The 19,917-nt window shown below is 39.2% G+C and overlaps 1 protein-coding gene and 1 pseudogene across 3 annotated transcripts in view; both read right to left on the reverse strand.

The window, feature by feature from the left end:
• Nucleotides 1–19,917, reverse strand: part of GRAP2 (GRB2 related adaptor protein 2) — a 75,180-nt gene that overhangs the window by 47,578 nt on the left and 7,685 nt on the right. The window contains exon 1 of one of the 3 annotated variants that reach the window (XM_066257431.1): nucleotides 318–433. The exons of the other annotated variants lie outside the window; for them this stretch is intronic. The gene's annotated coding sequence lies outside the window, so the exon portion shown is untranslated. Of the gene's footprint in view, nucleotides 1–317; nucleotides 434–19,917 lie in introns of those variants that run through there. 3 annotated transcript variants of the gene reach the window in all.
• LOC136321482 (U2 spliceosomal RNA) lies at nucleotides 13,908–13,969 on the reverse strand (annotated as a pseudogene).

Here is a 19,917-nt window from a genome sequence, read left to right on the forward strand (position 1 = left end):
AATTAAAATGTAATCAACATGGCATCTGGTTTCTCTTCTCTATTTAGTTTTCACAGAAGCTAACATGAAAAAGGGGAAGAGGCAAGGAGGGAAAATAAGGAGAGACAGAGCTCCTTCTGGGAAAAACAATTCTAGTCCTGAATTCTCAACTGTGCCTTTCACCTTAGAAAGCTACTGACCACTTTAACTAAGCACCCTGTGACAAACACGCTAAGTTTGATACAAGCTAGAATCAGGCAAGGAGTAGCAGCTTCTGCCTCAATCTTTCTGCTGTCTCCCTTCCGTAGTCTAATCACAATAAATATATTTATACTCACTTGATTATGTCAGCCAGACAATGCTCCCCTAATTGGCAGTGATCAGGATTCCAGAATTGCTTGGGTGAACCTGCTGTCTTTCTATCAGGCAAAGCAATAAGGGGCCGCTAATGCAGTCTCCATTAACAATTTCCAGCGGAATAAAAACCAGTCCCCTGACTCCTGCATGGCATGAATTTTCCTAACAGGTCCTAAAATCAACCCTTGAGTAACTCAGACTTATGTGAACCTGCCCAGCATAGAAGCTTTGATAAATGTCCCCCCACACCTCCCCCAGCTCAAGTGCACAGAAAAAGAAGTATAGCCACTTCCTTCTGTTCAAGGTTCTTTTGTTCTTTTGTATTTTTTCTTTTTTTTCTTTTAGAGGGCTTATGGAGTTAACTGTCATTTTTGGTTCTTGGGTCTTTGTAAATTACAGGGACATCTGGTACACAGTTTACTGCATTTGCTAGCTCCGGTATGTGTGGTTATGTATGCAGTCCCTGCTGCCTATGCATGTTAACACTATACATACATAATTGATGCATGCATAATGTGGAACTTGAGTGCATTGGTATATTTTGACATTTAAGTGTGTCTACTGAGGTACTGATTATAAGTAATTGCTCAGTAAATATTTTTAAATAAATGAATGCATCAAGAAGGCAAATGTCATTCATTCATTCACTCATTAGACATTTAATTGTCCAGGCACTGGGCTAGATACAGGGTGTTCAATGTTGCAGACCCACAGTTCTTGCCCTCCAGGAGCCCACAGTTGAAGGGCAAGAGGCAGGCTCATCAACAGATGATTATAAGACATCACGGAGACCAGTGACAGAACTCTGTGTATGCAGTATGGGAACTCCGAGGGAGACCTTAGTCTGTCTTGTGGAGGGGGTGAGGCCAGTGGGCATTTCCTGAAGGTGGTTAGGCCTAAGCTGGGGCCTTAAAGGGTTCCAGACAAAGAGGATAGCACAATCAATGGCAGGCCACAAGAAACCAACGGGTATAAGCAGACCCACAGTTCCTAGAAGCCAGAAGGTGTTTTAGGAAAGCCTGGAGTCAGGGAGTTGGCAGAAATGAAGTGGAGGCTTAGGCAGGACTGGATTGGGGTGGGTGGGGGTCTGAGGGAATAAAGGAAAGGAACTTCCTTGGTTTAGAGGGGCAAAACAATTCTTCTGAATTGTGCCAGAATTTGTACACTCACACAGCTCTCAAAGTAGCATCTGGACTAGCTTTGGATGCGTTGCTGGGGTGAAATCAGGAGATTTGGTCATTTACTGGATCTGTCATTGACAAGCTATGTGAACTGGGCATGGGCTGGCTTCCGTGTAGGTAAGCAGAGGAGATGGACTTTGCAAGGCTCTAAGATTCCTCCCAGCTTTCATGCTGTAAATTGCCTAGATTATGAGGTCTGCACATAGACCACCCCTGGGCCTGGCCTGTACAAACCGTGGGATTCTATGCAGCACACAACATCAGAGTATTGCTGTTTTAGAGTGTGGAGAAGCTAGGCACATTGAGCACAATTTTATAGGACTAAGAAGTAGTCACAGACTGAGTCAAGAAGAAGCAGAAAGCCTAAACAGACCTATCAGTAGAGAAGAAATAGAAAAAACCATTAAAAACCTCCCCAAAAATAAAAGTCCAGGCCCTGACGGCTATACCAGCGAATTTTATCAAACATTCAAAGAAGACTTGGTTCCTATTCTACTCAAAGTCTTCCAAAAAATTGAAGAAGAAGCAATACTTCCAAACACATTTTATGAGGCCAACATAACCCTCATCCCAAAACCAGGCAAGGATGGCACAAAAAAAGAAAACTACAGACCAATATCTCTAATGAATACAGATGCTAAAATACTAAACAAAATACTAGCAAATCGAATACAACAATATATTAAAAAAATAATACATCATGATCAAGTGGGATTCATCCCAGAATCTCAAGGATGGTTCAACATACGTAAAACGGTTAATGTAATACACCATATCAACAAAACAAAGAACAAAAACCACATGATCTTATCAATAGACGCAGAAAAGGCTTTCGATAAAATACAACACAATTTTATGTTTAAGACTCTCAACAAAATGGGTATAGAAGGAAAATATCTCAACATGATAAAGGCCATATATGATAAACCATCAGCTAACATCATATTAAATGGCACTAAACTGAAGGCTTTCCCCCTTAAATCAGGAACAAGACAGGGTTGTCCACTCTCTCCACTCTTATTTAATGTGGTACTAGAGGTTCTAGCCAGAGCAATCAGACAAGACAAAGAAATAAAAGGCATCCATATCGGAAAAGAAGAAGTAAAGGTATCACTTTTTGCAGATGATATGATCCTATACATCGAAAACCCCAAAGAATACACAAAAAGACTACTAGAAACAATAAGCCAATACAGTAAGGTCGCAGGATACAAAATTAACATACAGAAGTCAATAGCCTTTCTATATGCCAACAATGAAACAACTGAGAAGGAACTCAAAAGAATAATCCCCTTCACGATTGCAACAAAAAAAATAAAATACTTAGGAATAAACATAACAAAGAATGTAAAGGACTTATATAATGAAAACTATAAACCATTGTTAAGGGAAATCGAAAAAGATATAATGAGATGGAAGAATATACCTTGTTCTTGGCTAGGAAGAATAAATATAATCAAGATGGCTATATTACCCAAAGCAATATACAAATTCAATGCAATTCCCATCAAACTTCCAATGACGTTTTTTAAAGAAATAGAGCAAAAAATCATCAGATTTATATGGAACTATAAAAAACCCCGAATAGCCAAAGCAATCCTAAAGAAAAAGAATGAAGCTGGGGGCATTACAATACCTGACTTCAAACTCTATTATAGGGACAATCAAAACAGCATGGTATTGGCAGAAAAATAGACACTCAGACCAATGGAACAGAATAGAAAGTCCAGAAATAAAACCACATATATATAGTCAAATAATTTTTGATAAAGGGGCCAACAACACACAATGGAGAAAAGAAAGCCTCTTCAACAAATGGTGCTGGGAAAACTGGAAAGCCACATGCAAAAGAATGAAACTGGACTACAGTCTCTCTCCCTGTACAAAAATTAACTCAAAATGGATCAAAGATCTAAACATAAGACCTGAAACAATTAAGTACATAGAAGAAGACATAGGTACTCAACTCATGGACCTGGGTTTTAAAGAGCATTTTATGAATTTGACTCCACAGGCAAGAGAAGTGAAGGCAAAAATTAATGAATGGGACTACATCAGACTAAGAAGTTTTTGCTCAGCAAGAGAAACTGATAACAAAATAAACAGAAAGCCAACTAAATGGGAAATGATATTTTCAAACAACAGCTCAGATAAGGGCCTAATATCCAAAATATACAAAGAACTCATAAAACTCAACAACAAACAAACAAACAATCCAATAAAAAAATGGGAAGAGGATATGAATAGACACTTCTCCCAGGAAGAAACACAAATGGCCAACAGATATATGAAAAGATGCTCATCTTCTTTAGCTATTAGAGAAATGCAAATCAAAACAGCAATGAGATACCACCTCACACCTGTTCGATTAGCTGTTATTAGCAAGTCAGGTAATAGCAAATGTTGGAGAGGCTGTGGAGAAAAAGGAACCCTCATACACTGTTGGTGGGAATGTAAAGTAGTACAACCATTATGGAAGAAAGTATGGTGGTTCCTCAAAAAACTGAAACTAGAACTACCTTATGACCCAGCAATCCCTCTACTGGGTATATACCCCAAAAACTCAGAAACATTGATACGTAAAGACACATGCAGCCCCATGTTTATTGCAGCATTGTTCACAGTGGCCAGGACATGGAAACAACCAAAAAGCCCATCAATAGATGACTGGATAAAGAAGATGTGGCACATATACACTATGGAATACTACTCAGCCATAAGAAATGATGACATCGGAACATTTACAGCAAAATGGTGGGATCTTGATAACATGATACGAAGCGAAATAAGTAAATCAGAAAAAACCAGGAACTGTATTATTCCATACGTAGGTGGGACATAATACTGAAACTAAGAGACATTGACAAGAGTGTGGTGGTTACGGGGGGGAGGGGGGAATGGGAGAGGGATAGGGGGTGGGGAGGGGCACAAAGAAAACAAGATAGAAGGTGACAGAGGACAATCTGACTTTGGGTGGTGGGTATGCAACATAATTGAACAAGATAACCTGGACTTGTTATCTTTGAATATATGTATCCTGATTTATTGATGTCACCCCATTAAAAAAATAAAATTATAAAAAAAAGAAGTAGTCACAGAAATGTACCATAGGATAGAGATATCCAGCCTAGGTCAGGGTCTCATTATCTCAATTCTGAACCCCCCAACCCCAGTTAACCCTTTGAGTAGTACGAATGTTCATGTATGTCCTCATGGCTTCTGACCATCCAGAGTACAATCGTACATGTACAATGGTAACATTAAAAAAAGGTAAATGTATGTTCTTCTTGTTTCCATAAATTGGTTATCAAACAAACATGATTTTAAGTTAATAAAACTGTAACTGGAACTAATTTCATTTTTTGAAAAAAAAAACAAAAAACACCTCATTCCTGGGGGTCAGCAAGCATGAAAAAAACTCACTACTCAATGGATTAAATTCATAGCACAGAACTCTGATTTAGTTTTTGCAAAGCATTGTTTAGCTCACATCATTTCTGCTCAAAAACTCTCAATGATTCAGTTGACTTATAGACGCAAGCCCAAAGTCCTTAGAGCGGTATTCAAGGCCATCCCCAAGCTATCCCTTTCCTTACTTGCCACAACCTCTGCCTCAGCCAGGTGTGACCCCTAGCAATGGCATCCATGAATGTTCCCACCACTGTGCCTTTTCTCACTTTAGATCCCCATTTAAGGTCCAACTTATATTCAAGTCCACCTATCTCTTCTAGGAATGCTATCTGGTCACCTTGTCTTCTTCTGAATCCTGTGTGGCACTTATGGGCCATGTTGTTCATTCTTGACTATTAATTTCTCTTTGTGGTTTGTATCTTACCTCCCCAGCTTATTTTTAAGCCACAGAGAATAGTAACTATGCTTTTTAAAAAGATTTTATTTATTTATTTTTCAGAGAGAGGGGGGAGAGAGAGAGAGAGAGAGAGAAAGAGAGAGAGAGAGAGAGAGAGAGAGAGAGAAAGGGGAGGAGCAGGAAGCATCAACTCCCATACGTGCCTTGACTAGACAAGCCCAGGGTTTTGAACTGGCAACCTCAGTGTTCCAGGTCAACGCTCCATCCACTGCGCCACCACAGGTCAGGCAGTAACCATGCTTCTATGCATCTAACACAGTGTCCTGCTGATAGTTAATATTTGCTGATGATATGTTTCCAACATTGTAGCCTCTATGAGACTGTTGAGTAAAATCCATGGGAAGTGTGATGATTATTATTGTTGTTAGAGTGCTATGGCCTGAAGTTCTTTTTCTCTCTTCTTGGAAAAAAAGAAGGAACTTTAGATAGAGTGGTTTGGTGCAACCATTTTGGAGTAATGAGATTGTAAAACATTTTTCCCACGATTCATAAACGGTATTTTGTATGTGTTACTTTGGAGCTTAAAGTTCATCCAGGAATGAGTTATTTCAGAGATCAAAAGAAGTGTATGTGCAACCAACCAGGAGGAATAATCACTCTGCTAAATTTAAAGGGGGAAACTATTGAATCTCCAGAGTGAAAGTAGAAATGGTTAAACATTACCTGACTAGAGAGGAACATGAGTGACTTACCTAAGTCTGGCCCTGATGTTCAGTTTTTATTGTCCATGTTCCATTGAGCAGCACATGGGATTTTTCACAAAAGAGGAACTGGCATTAAATCAATAAGGAAACACCACTTCCTTACTGATCCAACAGCATTTAAGGAAGCTGGATTTTGGCAATACGTACAACTGGGCAGTTAAAACCTAAGCTGGCAGCTATGATTTTCCCAGAAGTAGTGCTTCAGAAGAAAAATAGCTTTTAAACTTTAGTTCCTTTTTTGCAAATTGGATCTGTTCATGAAAAACTGTTTTATGTCCAAGGTTTTTTTCCCCTCTTTTCTTTTATTTCCTCATTAGTAAAGGATAGATAGGACTGTTTCTTTTTACCCACATGGAAATTCATTCATTTTTATCAACAAATATTTATTACTCAATAATTTATTACCTATCATGAGCCAAACACCATTTTAGGTGCTGGGGATGTAGATGTGAAGAAAAGAGGCGAAGTCCTTGACCTCATGGAGCTTGTCTACAGCTGGGTGGGTGGGTGGGGGAACAGAATAAAGTAGTAGACAAACATGTAGATATATGCTATGTCAGCCATAGATAACTGAAATAATGCTAACATTGTATTTGGAACATTAATTTCCAGATAATTAAAAATGAAGACTCCTACATAAATATTATCTTAGCTCATATGCCACATCTATTAAGGGGCATTTTAAATAGAATAGTAAGGACTATATATACTGCTTTTACATGTAATGTTGATGTTCCCTATTGATTTTTTTTAATGTTTTTATTATTTTTTTAAGATTTTAATTATTCATTTTAGAGAGAGGAGACAGAGAGAGAAATGGGGGGAGGAGCAGAAAGAATCAACTCCCATATGTGCCTTGACCAGGCAAGCCCGGGGTTTCAAACTGGCGACCTCAGTGTTCCAGGTTGACGCTTTTACCCACTGCACCACCGCAGGTCAGGCTCCCTATTGACTTTCAACAGGAAATATGTCTTTTAGGAGCATTTCCAGAAGAAGGATTTGTGCCAACTTGTATTTGCTCTATTATGGCCCTCGCTGTGGTCTGCACAAGTAACCTGGAATTCCTCTGGACTTCTCTCTCTCTTTCCTTCTCTTTCCCAAATCTGGCAACTATCTGTCCTGGGTCTTTAAATCCTATCTTTTAAACATACTTTAAATAGACTCTTTTCTTTCCATCACCCTTTCCTTAGCACACGCTTTATAACCTCTCTCTTTGACCCCTGAAACCTGCATCTCCCTGTTCCTATGCTCAAATTCTTCCAATATCCCTCTTCATTCCCTCCAGAGTGGTTTGTAAAACCTACCCTCCCTTGACTCCCCATGCCTGCAGGATGGAGCTCAGGCTTCTTGGGCTGGTCGCTACCAGCCTGCTCAGCTGATCCAGGCAACTTTGTCTCTGCACCCTTCCCAGATTAAATGCCCCACTAATACCTGCACCATGGAAGGTTCCCTGGCTATACAACATGAAAATTGCTTCTTCCTCCTTTCCTCTCAATCCTTGTCATCCTTTCATATGTTTCAAAAGTCACTTTCTCTGTGTGGCCTTCCTGTGTTCACCAAGCAGAGCTGAATTCTTTCTCTCTTCTCTCACAAGGTTATCCTGATAACTTCTCATTTCAAGTACAGCCTCTAATGACAGAATTTTTCAATGGTTTGTTAACTTCTATGTCTTCCTTCCCAAGCTGTAAGCTCCTTCAAGTAGAGAGTGTTTTATTTGTAATCTGAAACATAACACAGTGCCTGGCACATAGTAGACATTTAATAAATATTTGATGAATGAATGAATGAATGACCTATGGTCTCCTCTAGTTTGACTTGGGCTAAACTATACATTTGAGAATTAGGTGACTAAGGCAATATAACAGAACAAACCAACCAACCAGTATGGTAAAGAACTTAATTTTGCTCTTATGAACAATGTATTTTAAACATTTGAGCTAATGGACACAGATGATAAAGAATTACAAAACCAAATTTCCTAGATAATATTTCTGCATGTACTATAAATCTGGAGATGGTTTAGAAGTGAAAATAAATGATTAAAGCATGTAAAACAGAACAATTAAGTAACCTGGGTCATTTACTGCAGAAAAGAAACTTGAAGAGACTTAATAAAGACTTTTAATGCAAGACTGTACTCAAAGGGCGACTAACCATCCTCATGGATGCACATAAAAGAAAAAGAAATGAGATTGAAGTGCTACAAAGATTAAAGTTAAAAACAAAAAAGAACTCAATTGTTTCCTAAGTGGGATATATGAGCCCATTTCAAGTTAATATAACAAATAACTCATGTGTTGAGGGCTTACTTGGAACCAGGCATTGTTCTAAATGCTTTCCCATTTATTTCATCGAATCTTCACAACAAACCCATGTGGGTTCATTTTAGTTATAGTATTCTCATTGTACAGGTGAGGAAATCAAGGCACAGAGTGGGTTGAATAATTCATCTGGGTTGCACAGCTGGAAAACGGTAGAACTGAAATTCCAGCCGGAGCTGTCTGACTCTTGAGCCTTTGCTCTTATCTATTCTGCTAACTGCCTTACTAGAGGCTGCAATCGATGCCAGACCTCAATCTGACAGAAGCCTAAAGCTAAGCTCATGAAAGCTCAGTAAGTTCATGTCTCTAGTTTAAATTTAACGCGAAAATCCTTAAAATATCGCCCATTGTCAGGGCAACTGTCTTGTGGATTTCACGATACCAACGTACGTGTGTGCGCGCGCGCGCGCTGAGACGTTAGATCCCCCTTGTTTCTTTACTCTGGCAGGTTGGCTCTTATCTTTCTATAGAGACAGTATGCTGAGTTGTTCAGTTTTTAGCAGTCAGCAAACTTGGTTTAAGCATCCACATGTGTGCATGTATTTATAAGACCTGATATAAACTGGGTCAAATTTAGATATTATATTATCAGTTTACCTTCAGAGAGATGGAGTTTACTCTTGGGGCTGAAAGGTCAGTATTTTTTTCCCTGTTGTTTTTTTCCAAGGCGACCCTGTTTAGCATGCCTCAAGGACATAAGCAGTGGGGTCACTGGTGGCACAGAACAGGGGCAGCTTGATGAGTAATTCAAATGCCTGTGCAAAAGGAAGTCAAGCTCAGCTGATCTGCAGAGCAGAGACTGATCAAGCCCTGAGCTGCACTCAGGCTGCAGGAGGCCTGGAGGCTAGTTCAGGAGAACCAGGGTGGCTCAGTAGGAGCCGGTGAAAAGGCTGCGAATGAGTCACTAGGCTTTTCAGGTTGACTGAGATGACTTCTGTTGATTTTCTTCAAATTTAGATGTGTTATCAGTGTTCACACATTGGGCACAAGGGAAGATGAATGAACATTTGCATGATAGTGGCAGGGTTGTGATAAGATTTCGGGTAAGATGTGACTCTGCAAGAATGCACTGGTCAGTTGTGTTTGACGTGTGTTCCAATGAGTGTTAGGGGCCTCACAGGGGTGTACCTTACTGTCCTAAACTGGGAGTAAATCCAGTGTGATAGGTTCAAGTGTTTTCTGACATTATATACAAGTTATATACTATGTTAGGGCATTAGGAGGCACTGCTAATTGGTTACAGTTTTAGTTCATGGTCTGGGAAAAGCACATGCTTTCTAACATCGAGTCCCCCACAGTAACCAGATAAATTGTTGGTGTCTTGGTTAAGCATTTGGGTTCTAGAAGCTCATTTAACCCTTCTGGCCACAATTTTCTTCATCTTTAAAATGAATATAACAATGAAATTTATCCCTTAGGGTAGAATTAAATAGATTAATACATGTCAAGTGCTTAGAACAGTGCCTGGTCTGTGCAATTAGCACTAAATTTGTATTTATATTAATGCACACATTTTTGTTTATACAAACTTCATATTTGGCAATGGACCAACTCCACTGCTTGCACAAAATAGATGCCTGGTAATTATTTGTTTAATGTTGATGAACCTAGAAGAACGTATTTAGTGGACTATACATATGGTAAACTGTTTTGATTTCTCAGTAACCTGACTAGCAAAACTGCATGTTAGATTTAATCACCTATAGAAAAGTAGTTCCAAATAAATGGAGTGCTCTATAGTCAAATATCTCTGGCTTCACCGGGCAGTGGCACAGTGGACAGGACATCGGACTAGAATGCAGAGGACCCAGGTTCGAAACCCCAAGGTTTCAGGCTTGAGCGTGAGCTCACCAACTTAAGCACCAGGTTGCTGGCTTGAGCCCAAAGGTTGCTGGTTTGAAGCCCAAGGTTGCTGGCTTCAGCAAGGAGTCACTTGTTCTGCTGTAGCCCCCTGGTCAAGGCACATATGCGAATGCAATCAATGAACAACTAAGGTGCCCCAACAAAGAACTGATGCTTCTCATCTCTCTCCCTTCCTGTCCTTCTGTCCCTATCTGCCCCTCTCTCTATCCCCTCCCCCCCAAAAAAATCTCTGCACAAAAGAAGGAAACAGACATGCCACTTCTGCATGAAGATCACGAAGAAAATGGTATGGAAAACTGAGTTGAGGAATATCACACTTGAAGAACAGGTAGCAGGTTCATTCTATGTCAAATAAACCAAAATATTTGATGTAATCAAAAACTTTAAAACAAAATATATGTTACTTTTGATTCTACAAAAATAAATGTGAAAAACAGGAGTAAAATCTCTGACTTGCATTTTCCTTCTATTGATTGACTTACAATGACAGCTCCAACTTGAAATGAATCATTTAATTGAAAAAATGGAGAGAAAATGAACAGTATAATGTTTTAGGAGCTGGTACAGCCTGACAAAAGTATCTTGGCCTACTGGCTCAGTGGTAGAGCGTCGGCCTGGTGTGTGGATGTCTTGGGTTTGATTTCTGGTCAGGACACACAGAAGAAGCACCTATCTGCTTCTCTACACCTCCTTCTCTTGCTTCTCTCTCTCTCTCTCTTCTCCTGCAGCCATGGCTATATTGGAGCAAGTTGGCCCCATGCACTGAGTATGGCTCCATGGCCTCTGCCTCAGATGCTAGGAAGAGCTTGATTGCTGAGCAACGGAACAAGGCCCCAGATGAGCAGAGCATCACCAACTAGTGGGCTTGCTAGGTGGATCCAGGTTGGGGTGCATGTAGGAATCTGTCTCTGCTTCCCCTCCTCTCACTGAATTAAAAACAGAAACAAAAACGAGTATCCTAATATTAGGTCAAATCATATGAAATTGGCCTGACCTGTGGTGGCGCAGTGCATCAGGCGTCGACCTGGAACACTGAGGTCGCCGGTTCAAAACCCTGGGCTTGCCTGGTTAAGGTACATATGGGAGTTGATGCTTCCTGTTCTTCCCCTCTTCTCTCTCTCTCTCTTCTCTAAAATAAATAAATAAACAAATCATATGAAATTGCCACTTGTTTTGGTAAAAAACTGTCAGGGATTATCAATTTCATATGGCTTCATCTAACATATGTAAGCTAATTTGACACTAAATCAAAACATATATTATCTTGCCCTTTATTGTCTTTTAACTATGACTATCAAACTAAATTAGCCAATTTTATTTCTCTTCACCTCTTTTGCCTCTCAGAGTTTGTGCGCAGTAAGTGCTAAACAAGTGTTTCATTAGTTGAATAGTATATATTTTCTGTTATCATCTCTCAAAAATAGGCCCATCTTTTGCTAAACTACCTAATGCTGAGACTGTCCTTTAAATAATTAACAAAGTGTTAGCTTTGTTTCATGTTTCATGATTTAGATAAATTCTTTCTGCTCCTTGTTTGGGCAGCACTGGGAAGCTAATTAATACATTATTAACATACTGTAGAGACAAACAAGACTCTGCTTGTGCATACAGCCATGACAAGAATAAATTCAGGTCAGAAATACTTTTGCAATTAAGGAAAAATGTTATTATAATAATGAGAAATTATTGTTTATATGACACATATCTGCACACTAAAACACATCATAGACTTACAAATGAGGTGAGAATCAGGCAAGTTTTCTTCCAAAAGTTCCAAACATTTAGGGCCCAACTGGGGCATCCAAAGTGCCCTGGAATGAACTAGAAATGGTAACCTTTGGGATCCCAGAAGTGAGAAGCTTCATTATTATTCATATAAGATTTCATAACAGTTGGGATTGGTCTCAAATTTAAGAGTACAAATTGAAATAACAGAGCAGGCAGCATGAAATGGTTTTCAATTCAGAAAATAAAGAGCTGCTTCCATGGTGGAAGAGATGGGCAATGTCCAACGAGGAGCATGAACAACTTGTGAACAATTGCACCTCCACTGGGCTCAGTTTTCTCAGATTTGTTAGCTACCTCCTAGGGAATATTCATTCTCTACAACATCTGTTGTTTCAAAGATAAATGGAATTACGTCTTAAAATACTATGCATTTCTTGGGGAGAGGAAAGTTCGAGCTCTAAAATGTTTGTCTCTACAGTATGTTTTGGTTTTGCTTGACCCAGCACTGTGATAGCAGCCCCACTGTAAAAAGCAGAATTCTGAGAAAACAGAGTTGCTTTCATTTTTCAAACAGAAGGTCCACCACCCTCTCTATATTTTGATTCTTATACAAATCAAATATGTAAGCAAGAAAGGGCTCATGAAAGCATTCATTTTAACTTTTCCTCCAATGCCACAGATTTTTCTTGGAGATTTTTTTAAAAGCACAGAGCATGCTCAATTCCTCTGAACTTGTGCTGTTTAATGAGATCCCAGCCCAAGGTGATATGCTCCTATAATAATGTCTTCATGCTAATTACATTTTAGAATGGTTAGGGCAAGAATAGTTCCAAACATACTTGAGGTAATAACTAGTCATATATCCAGAAGGTCAACAGTTCAATCAAAGAGAGAAAAAAAATTAGCATATCTTAAGAAAGAGTTCAAGTGGTTTTGTACAAGAGCTCTCATTTTAGTCTACAAGAATACTTAAAACACTGAGGGAGCCAGGTAATTCTATATTTCCCCTTTTAACTCACTGAAAGGCCCGATTTCAGGGTATAATGTCTGAGAACAAGAAGAATCTGGCAGGTGAAGGGGAAAAGGACGTTTTTAGGGAAATTGGCTGGAGTTTGAGGTTAGGGGTCTGTGCCAGGACCACCTCACATGGAGCTTGAGAGAGGGGGCCTTGGGCTGCTGACGGAAGAACAGAGGCAATGTTAGAGCGTCTGGCATCAGATGAGGGCTCTGGGCCAATCCTCTATTATAGTGACAATACAGCTTTAATCCAGGATGACAATGAAACCCTCAAATAACTGTGTATCAAATCACTATAAAGAAAATTACAATTTGCTCTTATCAATGCAGTTTTCATAACAGTGTTTGATTCCCCCCCAACTTCCCATTTTTCTATACTTTCTAATGAACATAAAAGAGCAGCAGTTGGAAACCATACCCATTTAATTCTGTTTAAGACTGAAGTTGTCTTTTGTTCAGAAGTGCATATAGCATTTTAATTTATTTTAAAAATATTTATCGAGTACTTATTATGTACTTGGAAATAGTTATGTGCCTCATTGGTTCAGAGATGATCCCTTAAAAAATACTTTCTGCTCTGCCAAAGAAAAAGTATTAAAATATTAAATCAGCTCAAAGATTTTTAAAAATGTGCTATAAAGTGGTACTTTTCATCATTCAAGAGCCCCATGCCCTGCACAAGGAGTTCCTTTTTAAATAAAGGTGCAGTATAACCTGGCATTGTGTGAAACAATCTGAGAACTAACCATTTTAAAGGGGCACCATATTCAATAGATAAATACAACTAACCTGGGAAGCAATGACTTTTGTGATTTAAACTACAGGAAAATATTTAGGCTGATAACCAAGTTACATTGAAAGCTACTCAACCCACTAATTTTTAAATAAGATAGGGTATATTTATGATTATTTTTACTACACTTGATCTTAGCCAAAAGGCCGAGAAGTAATATTTATGATTATTTTTAAATAAAAAGCATTTAAATGTACAGAAAAGAATGGAGAAGCAAAAACCAGAGCTTCCATGTACTTATCACTCATAGGGTTTTTATGAGTCTATTTAATAGACCCTGTTCCATTTCAGAGGGGCCTTTCTTCCCAGCAGTTTGCTCATCCAAGAACAATTCCATGCCTGAGACCAGCCTCTGGGAAGAAAACCTTTTTGTGGACATTTTTGGTCCATGGAGTTTTTTCCTTTATCCTCCGGCCACTCTACTTTGAGCTCTTACTCAAGGAGGGAGGGGAGGGCCTGGCACATGCCCTTCAGTAGGTCACTGTCAATTCAGGGAGATCAATAACCACATAAATAATTCTACCATAAGGCTGACATGAGTGCTGGGGAAGAACTGGGGAGAGGGGGTAGGTAAGGGGCTTGACCTTGAAGGTTGGCAGGGATTTTGGAAGGTGACTATGTGGGAGATAGAGAAGCTCAAGCAAGAATGAAGGGCTTGTTCCAAAATAGTGAGCAGACATGATCCTTGGACCAGAGCACAGGTTCTCAGTGGAAGGAGAGTGTTTTTGCTATAAGAAATGTTGAATGCTTCTAGCTTACCAATGGATGGGTCAATGCCTCCAATTCTCTCATTTTCTTTTTCAACTGTGCTACTCAGTTTTACTGAATTTTAACATATCACCCAGATGCTTTGTTAACCCTAACATCATACAATATGGTAATAATTTACCTTTGGGAAGCATGTTACACATTACAAGTAGCTTTTTTATATATATTATTACATTTAATTCATATAACAGCCCTGTGACACCACAGGCTCATCTCCACAAGCTATTTCCTTTGAAAGTACAGTAACTACTAGTTATAGAAACTACTACCTTTAGAAATCAGAAAAATTTCCACTAGTAGCCTTTTGTGTTAGAAGTATAAGCCAGGATAAAATCAGCAATTCAGGGGAAATGAAAAGAAGGGTCTCAAGATAGAGACTGAGAGTTCTGGGAAGCTGATGAGATGGTGTCTGTGGAAATGGAGAGTGATGCAGAAGAGACAGTGTATAGCAGAGAGTAGAGGATGGAGTGAGTAGAGGGTGTGGTCCACTACCAGGTGGTACTCAGCACAGTGCTGAGCAAACAGTAAGCCCACAGCCAGTACCTGCTCAACCACAAGTGGGTTTGGGTGTATATCTTGAGGAGGGCCATGTGAAACATAATGCAGAAATCTAAAATGGTGGCTTTTAGAACAAGGGTATAGAATAAAATGATTATTTTTTATACCACTGAAGAGCAGAAGAGTGGTTCCAGCTCAAATAAGGGGAAGAACACTCATTTCATTTCCCACATCTGCACTCTCTCTCATTCTGCAACATCCCCAATCTATTGTAAGCTGTTTTCAATGCAGATACTGAAGTGGTTGCACTTTTGCAACTACTTTATAGAAGCTAAAACAATCGGCCAACCATGATGGCTGTAATCTAGCCAGCATAAATCTTACTGACGTTGGATGCATCAATATATCCATTTAGCCTGCTGCAAATCAGTTTACTTTTCTACTTAAGAGACATGATGTGAAATGGAATTAATCCAGTTGCAGTAAAGTGAGTGAATTCTGTTGAATCCTTTCTATGGAAAAGAACTTGGTTTTGCAGCTCATTGGAAACAAAATCCACATGGCAGTATAATGCCTTTTCTGGAACTGAGCAAATGCATTTATCCCCATTTTATCAGAGCTATTTTATATGATAATATACTTCACTGTCCTTTTCTGAGGGCCACGGTGCTGGTGGTTGCAGGAGAACAAAATGTTACAATGGAACTTAGCCTAAGGACTATTGCTCCAACTAGACTATGAACTTGGCAAAGATTGACAACTCCTAGGAGAAAAAAGAAATAATAATAAAAACCAACCAAACCATATATATTCTTTGATATTTTGCTTTCTTTGCTTTCCTTTCCATGGTCAAAGTGCAGTCTACAGACAGTATATATTTAGATTAAAAAAATAATTTTAGCGGGAGAGAGGAAGAGGAAGAGAGAGGGACAGAGAGAGAGAGAGAAACACATTGATTTGTTAGTCCACTTATTTATATACTCATTGATTAATTCTTGTATGTGCCTAGACCAGAGATCAAACCCACAACCTTGGCATATCAGGACGATGCTGTAACAACTAAGCTACCCTGCCAGAGCCATATATCTAATAAATACGTATTGGTGATGACTATCATAAACAGACAAAACTTGGAGAGGCACAGAGACTAACAAAGGGATAAGAGGTTGGGCAGAGACTAAGGGTGACATGCTAATGAAATTGAGAGTCTTTAGCCCAGAGAAGGGAAGGCTGGGCCTGCTAGCTGTGGAGGCAGTTTCTGTTATTTACCATTACTGAATGTTAGAAAGCCTCCTATATGCATGGTAGGATAAAAGAGTCAATTTACATTTCAGTAAGGGGATTTAGGGATGGAATGCAGAAAAAGTTTTGGTTTAGATTGGATTAGGCATCAACACAGGTCCTTAAGAAATGTTTCTCTGGAAATTTTACATTTGAAGAGTATATAATCTTTCTAAAATGATTTAGGTGCACTGCAATAGGGAAATAACCTGGAAGGACTCTCAAGTTCTATTCCAGTTCTTATCCTGAGATTTTTCAGCCCAGAGTCAGGAGCCAGATTGCTTCTTGTCCTCCTATCTCCATAGCTGGAAGCACTTCACCCCTTCCTGCAGGTGAACCATACTGCAAACCCAACACCAAGCATTTCTCGGGATTTAAGAAGCTCACTCTAGCTGAAAGCTCAGCTAACTCTGTGCGCAGTCACCTCTATTGCTGGCCTGGCTGTGAGGTGTCTCAATTCTAACAAGTGGGACTCTTCCTTGCACTGAAGTCCATGTCTTACTGGATTTACCTGAAATCCACCGTATACTCCTATGCTAACACCTGAAATCCTTTCTTGTTTTCCAAGTCTCCCATGATTTTGAGATTATATGTAGTATCACTCTAGGACCTTTATGTCTCTTAGACCCACAACTCCCTATGTGCAGTCTCTGAGCCCCGGCCATTACTTACAGCTGATTACCTGTTCTAGATGCCTCTCTCCACCTGTGACTGGATTTTCAACTCCCTTCTTCCCAAGCCTCCACTATCATCACTCAGGCAAGCTGCCAGTCTATTCTTTGCCCGGCCACTTCACGACATGACATGGCTCCATTTTCCTATGTATTCTGTTATGCATGGTTGCACATCTGATTCTTTCTCTACAACCATATATCTCTATAAGAGGGCCTTTCAACCTTGTTACTATTGACATTTAGGGCTGGGTAAGTCTTTGCTGTGGGGGCTGTCCAATGCATTGTACAGTCCTTAGCAGCATTGCTGGCCTCTACCCAACAGATGCCAGTAGCAACCCCCCAACTCAAATTGTGACAATCAGAAATGTCTCTGGGCATTGACAAATGTCCCTGGCAGGGAAGGGGGGCTGTCAAAGTCACCCCCTGTTGAAAATCCCTATTCTACAATAACCCAGAAAGGAAAGAGTATTTCAGAGCCAATTATATATACTTTGAGAAGTAGCTGAATATATATAGAATGTTTAAATCTGGTAAAATTTTAATAACTTTAAACTCTTAATAAGCATCAAATGAACTTTTGTAAATGTTGTATTACCACACAAAGTAGATAGTGGGTTAAGTGTCAAGGCCACGGCAGCAACATTAAAATTTGCATTAAAATGGCAGATTAGAAAAATGTGGATGCTTTGTGCACCTTTCTATAATGAATGAAACTCACAGGTGTGTGGCATTACTATTAGCTTGAAAATATAATTTATATAAATTACCTGTGGGTTCTTTGCTTTGGTCAGGAATGAAAAATCTGTGAACTGCTAAGCTAGTTTGGCATGACTTTTAGAGGTTTCTGAAAGTCTGATGGAAACCTAAACTTCAAGGTCTTTGTAGTCTTTGTTTTACTAATGATAAAGGCTAGGCAGGAGGATGGATCTGAGGAAAGGCATTAAGAGAGGAGAATCACTTTAAAATAGGGCCTTGCAATAAAAGATATACCTATGGTGTTTATACAAGTTACAAATAATTGTGTGCTGAAATTGTACTGACATTACATGATGTTACTATAATTCCAAATAAGATAACTCAATAACTTTAAAACAGTTGTGAAAATAATTGTTATTCACTGTATTGTATAGTCATAAGAATAATCAAATCTTCTGAAAACTGCTGAGAGCTTAAAATACATATTTCTTCCTCTCATATATACTGACTTTTACTTAAGAGTTTTGTAGACATCTGACTCATTGTTGCGTATCTTTGGGAAAGAAATGGCCATTCATATTTGCTCCTATTTTACAGTTAGGAAGGTTGAGGCTCATTAGTTTGTCTAAGGATGTAGATTTGTCCAAGGTTGCAGACAATTTATCAATAGGAAGGAGATAAGCAAATCCTGACTCTTTGGAGGCCTCTTCCAGAGACCCAGCAGGAGACTAGCTATGACCTCATAGCAAATAAGTATACACTCACCTGCTGGGAGGGAGAACTAATAATATACTAAGTCTGAAATATTAAAAAAAAATTTTTTTTTGAATTTTACTTGACTTTTTTGGGGGGGAAGGGGGAGGCAGAAGTAGGAGGCATGAACTCATAGTAGTTGCTTCCTGTATGTGCCTTGACCAGGCAAGCCCAGGGTTTCAAACTGGCAACCTCAACATTCCAGGTCGACGCTTTATCCACTGCGCCACCACAGGTCAGGCCTTGAAATATTTTGATAGGTTATTACCAATATGTTTAAGTATAAAAGGGATAAATTTCTCTACATTTAAACCTTTGTGCCTAGATACAGAATAGAAAGATGTGGCTTAATAGAAGTGCATGGAAACTCACTGGTTTTAGTTGACCACAATTTCACTATGAGTCAGCAAGCAGTGTGACATGAATGCCAAAAAGGCTTATGCAATCTTGGTTATATTAACAGAAGTATAAGGTATACATCAAGGGAGGCTGCTACTCCATAGTGTTCTGCATTTGGAGAGCTCTGTCCCATTCTGAGCACCATGAATTAGAAGGGACTTTAAATTGAAGTCTGGCAGAAGTGAACATTTAAAATGATGAAAACCACATCATAGGAGAGTAGTTAAAAGAATGAAGGATATTTCTATTTGGAAAAGAAGACTTAGGGGCATAATTAGAAGTGAGAGAAGAGCAGTCTTTCTGGAAAAAGAGCTTGAGGTACAGTTTTCAGTAGCAGAAGTTTAATTTATAGATCCCAAAGAGGGAAAAAAATCACAAGAGCCTCCTCAACCCTATCATTTGCAAAATAAATAGATCATCAGTGAAGAAGACTCGGTTCCTGCGGTTTTCTTGAAATGTGTAAATTTGTGGATGCATTTATGAGTCTTTGACAAGCCATCTCCCTCTGCCTGCAGGTGCACCTCCTTCAGGAAGCCCTCTCTACAAAGCCCCACCTTGAACCACTTACTCTGTTATCTCCTCATCATGAATTTTGCACTACAGTAGCATTTTCTTCTGTTTGTCCCAGTTTCCCTAAGAGCTTGTTAGTTCCTTAGGGAAAAGGACCCAGTTTTGTTTTTGTTTTTATTACCCTACATGTTCTCAGTACATCTGGGTACAGTGAATTAGGGACTTGAGGGGATGTCTGTTGACAGGAGCCAAAAGATGGATTAAAGTAAACAGACAGGTAATTTTTTATAGCATCTACATGACAAAGCATTACAGCTTATTCTCTTGATGATAATAACACCTAATTGAACATTCACTTTATAAAATAATAGGAGCTGACAGAGTCGGCTATATAGTAAAACTTACTTTTCATGACATTTTGCATTTTAAAATAGAAGTTGTGTTTCCATGCTGGAGAAAAACTGAGTTGACATTCTAAGAGTTCATCTTGCTTGTTCCAGGTCTGGGAATTACTCTCTAGCTGGGAG

The sequence above is a fragment of the Saccopteryx bilineata genome, chromosome 1 (genome assembly GCF_036850765.1).
Source record: "Saccopteryx bilineata isolate mSacBil1 chromosome 1, mSacBil1_pri_phased_curated, whole genome shotgun sequence".
Classification (NCBI taxonomy): Eukaryota; Metazoa; Chordata; class Mammalia; order Chiroptera; family Emballonuridae; genus Saccopteryx; species Saccopteryx bilineata.